At 39.7% G+C, this 7,355-nt stretch overlaps 1 pseudogene; it reads left to right on the plus strand.

The window, feature by feature from the left end:
* Positions 1-5,506: 5,506 nt before the first annotated feature.
* LOC138441595 (heterogeneous nuclear ribonucleoproteins A2/B1 pseudogene) lies at positions 5,507-6,268 on the plus strand (annotated as a pseudogene).
* Positions 6,269-7,355: the final 1,087 nt, after the last annotated feature.

The following is a 7,355-nucleotide window of genomic DNA, read 5'->3' on the forward strand; positions in this document are numbered from 1 at the left end:
GTCTTGTCCGACTCTGTGCCACCCCATAGAAGGCAGCCCACCAGGCTCCCCCATTCCTGGGATTCTCCAGACAAGAATACTGAAATGGGTTGCCATTTCCTTCCCCAGTGCATGAAAGTGAAAAGTGAAAGTGAAAAGTGAAAGTGAAGTCGTTCAGTCATGTCTGACTCTTAGCAACCCCATAGACTACAGCCTACCAGCCTCCTCCATCCATGGGATTTTCCAGGCAAGAGTAATTGAGCCGGGTGCCATTGCTTTCTCCAAGGATAAAGACTAATTCTACTTAAAACCAAATAGATGGGGAAACAGTGGAAACTGGTTGACTTTATTTTGGGAGGCTCCAAAATCACTGCAGATGGTGATTGCAGCCATGAAATTAAAAGATGCTTACTCTTTGGAAGGAAAGTTATGACCAAACTAGACAGCATATTAAAAAGCAGAGACATTACTTTGTCAACAAAAGTCCATCTAGTCAAGGCTACGGTTTTTCCAGTGGTCATGTATGGATATGAGAGTTGGACTATAAAGAAAGCTGAGTGCAGAAGAATTGATGCTTTTGAACTGTGGTGTTGGAGAAGACTCTTGAGAGGCCCTTGGACTGCAAGGAGATCCAACCAGTTCACCCTAAAGGAGATCAGTCCTAGGTATTCATTGGAAGGACTGATGTTGAAGCTGAAACTCCAATACTTTGGCCACCTGATGCAAAGAGCTGACTCATTGGAAAAGACCCTGATGCTGGGAAACATTGAGGGCAGGAGGAGAAGGGGACGACGGAGGATGAGATGGTTGGATGGCATCACCGACATAATGGACATGGGTTTGGGTGAACTCCAGGAGTTGGTGATGGACAGGGAGGCCTGGCATGCTGCAGTTCACGGGGTCGCAAAGAGTCGGACAGACTGAGCAACTGAACTGAACTGAACAACTTAAAACAATCAAGATGACACTGGTCACATTACTGCATGACCAATTTCAAGATGACTGTAGGAGCTGACTGTGCTGTTTCTGCATGTAGCGCCCTCCCTCTGTCAATAAAAGCTAGTACTCCCTGAGTATGAGGTTGGAAGTTGGCCTTTGGATAGGCGTCCTCTCTCTCCCACCCCCATTTCTGGTATCGAAATGAAGCAAATTTTCCTTTCTACCAACCTTGCCTCTTCAGTGGCTTTTGAGTGGTAAACAGCTGGACCCCACTTTCAGTCACAAAAGCACATTTCATATTGGTGAAAGGCATCCACCTACATTTGCAGTAACTCAACATTAGCTAACACAAGTATATGCAGAAGAAACAATGACAAGCTATCCTATGGTCTAAAAGCCAAAATTAACCTAATGAATCCGTAGAGAATACAGAAGCCAAACATGCAAGAAAAAGCTTAATTTTTGACACTGATATTGAAACAAAATAAGATAAGTACTAACAGAACACTATTTTTAAAGTGTGATAATTATCATATCAAACCAGAATTCTATATCAAGCATCTGTGTTGCCCCAAGTAAAGATGTCTTTAAAAACTGAAAGTGAAATATTTCATTGTTTACAGCTTTGAAGTAGACAAAATACTAGAGTGAGATATCAAGTCCAAGGAAAATAATCCCAGATTGAAAATTAGGAATGCAGAATGGAATGAGGAGGAAAGGAAGCAATGATTAGGAAATAAATATAATTTAATTTTGTTTTATAAAGAACTAGTTAAATCTCTGGTAAAGAGTCAGACATGACTTACTGACTAAACAACAGTGACAGATAACATCCCATGGAAATTAAAACATAGATAGAATTAAAATGCATTGTAGAAATAGTAAAACACTCAGGAAAGTGTAATGGAATTGAAAGTGTTCTAAGGTTTTAGACTTCGGCAAAGGAGGTGAAAATATTAGACTTTAAGTGTATTAGACTATTAAGTGAAAGATTCATAATTTAATCACAAATGTAATAACACCCAGATTTGCATATGATTCAGCTCAGTTCAGTTCAGTTGCTCAGTCATGTCCGACTCTTTACAACCCCATGAATCGCAGCACTCCAGGCCTCCCTGTCCATCACCGACTTCAGGAGTTCACTCAGACTCGCGTCCATCAAGTCAGTGATGCCATCCAGCCATCTCATCCTCGGTCATCCCCTTCTTCTCCTGCCCCCAATCCCTCCCAGCATCAGAGTCTTCCAATGAGTCAACTCTTTGCATGAGGTGGCCAAAGTACTGGAGTTTCAGCTTTAGCATCATTCCTTCCAAAGAAATCCCAGGGCTGATCTCCTTCAGAATGGACTGGTTGGATCTCCTTGCAGTCCAAGGGACTCTCAAGAGTCTTCTCCAACACCACAGTTCAAAAGCATCAATTCTTCAGTGCTCAGCCTTCTTCACAGTCCAACTCTCACATCCATACATGACCACTGGAAAAACCATAGCCTTAACTAGACAGACCTTAGTCTGCAAAGTAATGTCTCTGCTTTTGAATATACTATCTAGGTTGGCCATAACTTTTCTTCCAAGGAGTAAGCATCTTTTAATTTCATGGCTGAAATCACCATCTGCAGTGATTTTGGAGCCCACAAAAATAAAGTCTGACACTGTTTCCACTGTTTCCCCATCTATTTCCCACGAGGTGATGGGACCAGATGCCATGATCTTCATTTTCTGAATGTTGAGCTTTAAACCAACTTTTTCACTCTCCTCTTTTACTTTCATCAAGAGACTTTTTAGTTCCTCTTCACTTTCTGCCATAAGGGTGGTGTCATCTGCATATCTGAGGTTATTGATATTTCTCCCGGCAATCTTGATTTCAGCTTGTGTTTCTTCCAGTCCAGGGTTTCTCATAATGTACTCTGCATATAAGTTAAATAAGCAGGGTGACAAGATACAGATTAGGATTAACAAATTGAGTAGGGAATCCTGGAATAATAAAAGTGAAGTGAAAAGAGTAAAGAGACTATTTAGGTCAAAGGGTAAGGAAAAAGCCAGACGGTTGTGATCATTTCAAATTTCAGTAATTAGGTGAAATGTAAATGCCCAAAACACTAATTTTGTTGTAGTGGTTGTCAATAAGTTTTTTGACATTTTTTATTGAAAAACATTAAACAGTCTGTATTTTTTCCTATGAAAGCATAGCTTATCTGAAAAGTTTTATATTAAGAAAATTCCATTCTTATTTTTGCAGAATGTATTCCATAGTGGGAGAAAAAGGAAACAAAATGTTGACATAAACTCTAAGTAACACTCCCCAGGTACAAACATATTGCATTTTTTTCATCTAGGACATTATGCAAATATCAGTAGCCCCATATTTTTTCTTTTAGAATCTCTTCAATCTCATTAATCTAAAATAGGGTGTGTCTGGGTTATCTACCGATTGGATTATCCACCCTGTTAGTCTATAAAAGGGTAATCAGAGGCAGAAGTCACTACTATCTCCAGCAAGCTACTGGTTGCCTTCATCTCAGGTGTGGGTCACAGGACAGCTCTTGGAATTGGGAGAACAAGTATTCACAAATCAGACTGTTCTGGTAAGTGTGGCATTTTTATTGATGGCAAGAATGTCCTTTTGTATCCTTTTTTCTTTGGTAAAATCTCTTCTTAAGTTAGCAGATTTTACTCTTAAAACAAGAAGTTACCTTATTGAAGTTATTTCCTTGATGTTAGTATTAAGAAGGTGGAGAAGGCAATGGCAACCCACTCCAGTACTCTTGCCTGGAAAATCCCATGGACAGAGGAGCCTAGTAGGCTGCTGTCCATGGGGTCGCTAAGAGTCGGACACGACTGAGCAACTTCACTTTCAATTTTCACTTTCCTGCATTGGAGAAGGAAATGGCAACCCACTCCAGTGTTCTTGCCTGGAGAATCCCAGGGACTGGGGAGCCTGGTGGGCTGCCTTCTATGGGGTGGCAAAGAGTCAGACATGACTGAAGAGACTTAGCAGCAGCAGTATTAGGAAATAGTTTTATATGCCTTTGTATATGAAACTTTCTTGGGATAATAGCCCAGATTTTAGTTTTTTAACTTTTAATTATGATTCATGGTTTTACATACCTTTGTATATGAAACTTTCTTGGGATAACAGTCCAGATTTTAGATTTTAATTTTTATTTATGACTGTGCTGAGTCTTCATTACTTTCAGGCTTGCTCCAGTTGCACTGCATGTGCTTTTCTTGTTGCAGAGCATGGGCTCTAAGGTATATGGGATTCAGTCGTTGTAGCTCAAGGGCTCTAGGGTGTGGGCTCAGTTGCTTAATGGTGTGAGGAATCTTCCCAGGCTATGGATCAAACCTGTGTCCCCTGCATTGGCAAGAGTATTCATAACCCCTGGACACCAGGCAAGCCCCAACATTTCAGTTTTTAAAATCAACATCCCTGGAAAGCAAAGTAGTGTTTATCCCTGTGTTGCATAAATTGTTCTCTCTCTCTTAAAATTCCTTAATCACAATGTTTTTTTCTCAGTTTTCCTTTCTTCCCTTTATGTTTTGGTATCTTAGTTCCCCAACCAGGGATTGAATCCAGGCCACAGCAGTAAAAGTGATGAGTCCTAAACACTGGACCCCCAGGGAACTCTACCCCCATCCTTTTTTTTCTTTGCTCAGATATCAGGAGTCAGATTTCCCATAATCTCATCATCATCTGAAATTGTAGTTAATTCTCCCTCCCTTTTGCCTTTCCACTCTTGCCCTATGTCTCCTATCTCTGCATTGGCCTTACTAATTGTCAGAATCCTTATTCATACCTTGCACTAGAGTAGACATTCTTTAGTCTACTAACACTTTTATCTCATCAGGATTAAAATAAATTGGGGCAGTAACTTTGTTAAGTGGAATTATGAATCCTGGGTTTTAGTCTGCAACTTGTCATAATACTAGGTGTTCTGTAAATGAGAGGATCAAGTAACTTTCCCTCCAGACTCAAACATCTTGAGTGTTTTAAGAGGCAGTGTTAATAATTATGGCAGAACAGCAGGAATGGAATTTTATTTTTTTTCTCCCCTTAAAAATACCAATGTGGACAGAAATTTAAAAGAAAGGGTACACTGATTAGCTTTACATCTTAAAGAGATTATTGTGGCTGGGGTCTTTTTTTTTCTTTGTGTGCATTTTTATTTTTTTAATATAAATTTATTTATTTTAATTGGGGGTTAATTGCTTTACAATATTGTATTGGTTTTGCCATACATCAACATGAGTCTTAAAATAGATTACACAGAGAAAAATGATTTGAAAAGATATGATTGCAGTCCACCATAATAGAAAGTGTAATATTAATTTGGATTCCTGAATCAGGAAAAATCATTCATGTAAATGATGTTTTTGCAGGAAAATTGAAAGGTGCTCAAGAATTTTAAAGAGTGGCACCAGGTGATTGTGAAGGTGCTCTTAGGAGGTGTTCCTGGAGCAGTGGCTGTTCTCCCCTCAGATCTGGGGTGAGTTAGGTTCTAGTTTCTTGTTACCTCAGCATTGTGAACAGTCAGGTTGCTGAGCTTTCCCAGCGACCTCCCTCATCTCCCTCACCTTTCCTCACCAGGAAAATGGCTGGAGTGATGGAATCCGAGAGCGAGCAAAGTTTCCAAACTGTTAATTCTTGGAGGAAGAAGAAGGAACAAAAACAATTCCGTAAACTCTTTATTGGTGGCTTGAGCTCTGAAACCACAGAAGAAAGTCTGAGGAACTACTACAAGCAGTGGGGAACGCTTACAAGCTGTAAGATCATAAGGGACCCTGCAAGCAAAAGATCAAGAGGGTTTGGTTTTGTCACCTTTTTATCCATGGCTGAAGTGGATGCTGCCATGGCCGCCAGACCTCATTCTATTGATGGGAAAACAATTGCCCCCAAACGCGCTATCCCAAGAGAGGAATCTGGACAGCAAGGGGCTTTCCTAACTGTGAAGAAGCTGTTTGTTGGTGGAATTGAAGATACTGAGGAACATCATCTTAGAGATTACTTTGAGAAATATGGAAAAATCGATGCCATTGAGATAATTACTGATAGAGAGTCTGGAAGAAAAAGAGGCTTTGCATTTGTGACTTTTGATGACCATGATCCCGTGGATAAGATTGTGTTGCAGAAAAACCATACCATCAACGGCCATCATGCAGAAGTAAGAAAGGCCTTTTCTCGACCTAAAAGGCAACAAGTCCAGAGTTCTAGAAGTGGAAGGGGAGACAAAGCTGGTTTGGGAGATTCTCCTGGTGATGATGGAAATGTTGGACCAGGGTCAGGACAACGAAGTAGCTTTGGAGGACGATCTGATGGATTGAGAAGTGGTCAGTGGACTTGGTCATGGTTATAATAGGTGTGGAGGATGACCAGGAAGTGGCAATTTGGGGGTTAGCCCTGGTTATGGAGGAAGAAAAGGAGTTTATGGTGGTGGAAGACTTGGATATGGATTGACAAGAGGATCTTTAGCTTCCTATTTTATGTGGACTGTATAAATGGCAACCCACTCCAGTACTCTTGACTGGAAAATCCCATGGATGAAAGAGGAGCTTGGTGCAGGCTACTGTCCATGGGGTCACAGAGTTGGGCACGACTGAGTGACTTCACTTTCACTTTCTGACTGTATAAAGAGGAGAGGATAAGAGCCCAGAGGTAATAGGGCAGCTTTAAGTTATCCAAATAATTAATGACTTTAAGGAAACTCTTCTCAGTCATGCCATGACTGTGGCAGTGATGTAGCAGAAGACACCAGAACAGATGCAGACAGTCATTTGTGAATGGATTGGTTTGCTTAAGAACATCACCTTACTATGGAGGAAAGAATGAAAAAAATTGCTTTTGAGACAGTTCCCAACTTTTTGTTTCTTTCAAGAGGATAGAAGCATCCCTTCCTTGATAACATTAATTTTTTTTAGTGTCCAGTGACATGTGAACCTGTTTTCAAGATTTTTTCTCACAAAGTTTCTGTTTTTAAAAACTGAAATGTCTTGTAGTATTAAGAAGTTGTTGTACATTTATGATTTAATAAAGACCTCTAAAGGAAAACAGCTATTTGTTCTTTCAGTGATGTTTTTGCATTTTTATTCTTTCTTTTTAATAAATGCTTCTTCACTTTCTGAGATCATTGACATACAGCACCATATATTTAAATATGCAGCACAATATGATTTATATGTATTGTAAACTGATTACTATAGAACTTTATAGCATTTATCTCATACTGTAACATTTTTATTATGATAATCCTTAACTTTCAGTGTTAAGTATGGCCTTCATGTACATTACTTCTTTTATGTTTATCTTAGAACTGAATGTATTTTTTTAATTGAAGAATGATTGCTTTACAGAAATTAACAGGATTTTCTGTCAAACATCAACATGAATCAGCCATAAGTGTATATATGTTCCCTGCCACTTGAACCTCCCTCCCATCTCCCCCC

The sequence above is a fragment of the Ovis canadensis genome, chromosome 5 (genome assembly GCF_042477335.2).
Source record: "Ovis canadensis isolate MfBH-ARS-UI-01 breed Bighorn chromosome 5, ARS-UI_OviCan_v2, whole genome shotgun sequence".
NCBI lineage: Eukaryota > Metazoa > Chordata > Mammalia > Artiodactyla > Bovidae > Ovis > Ovis canadensis.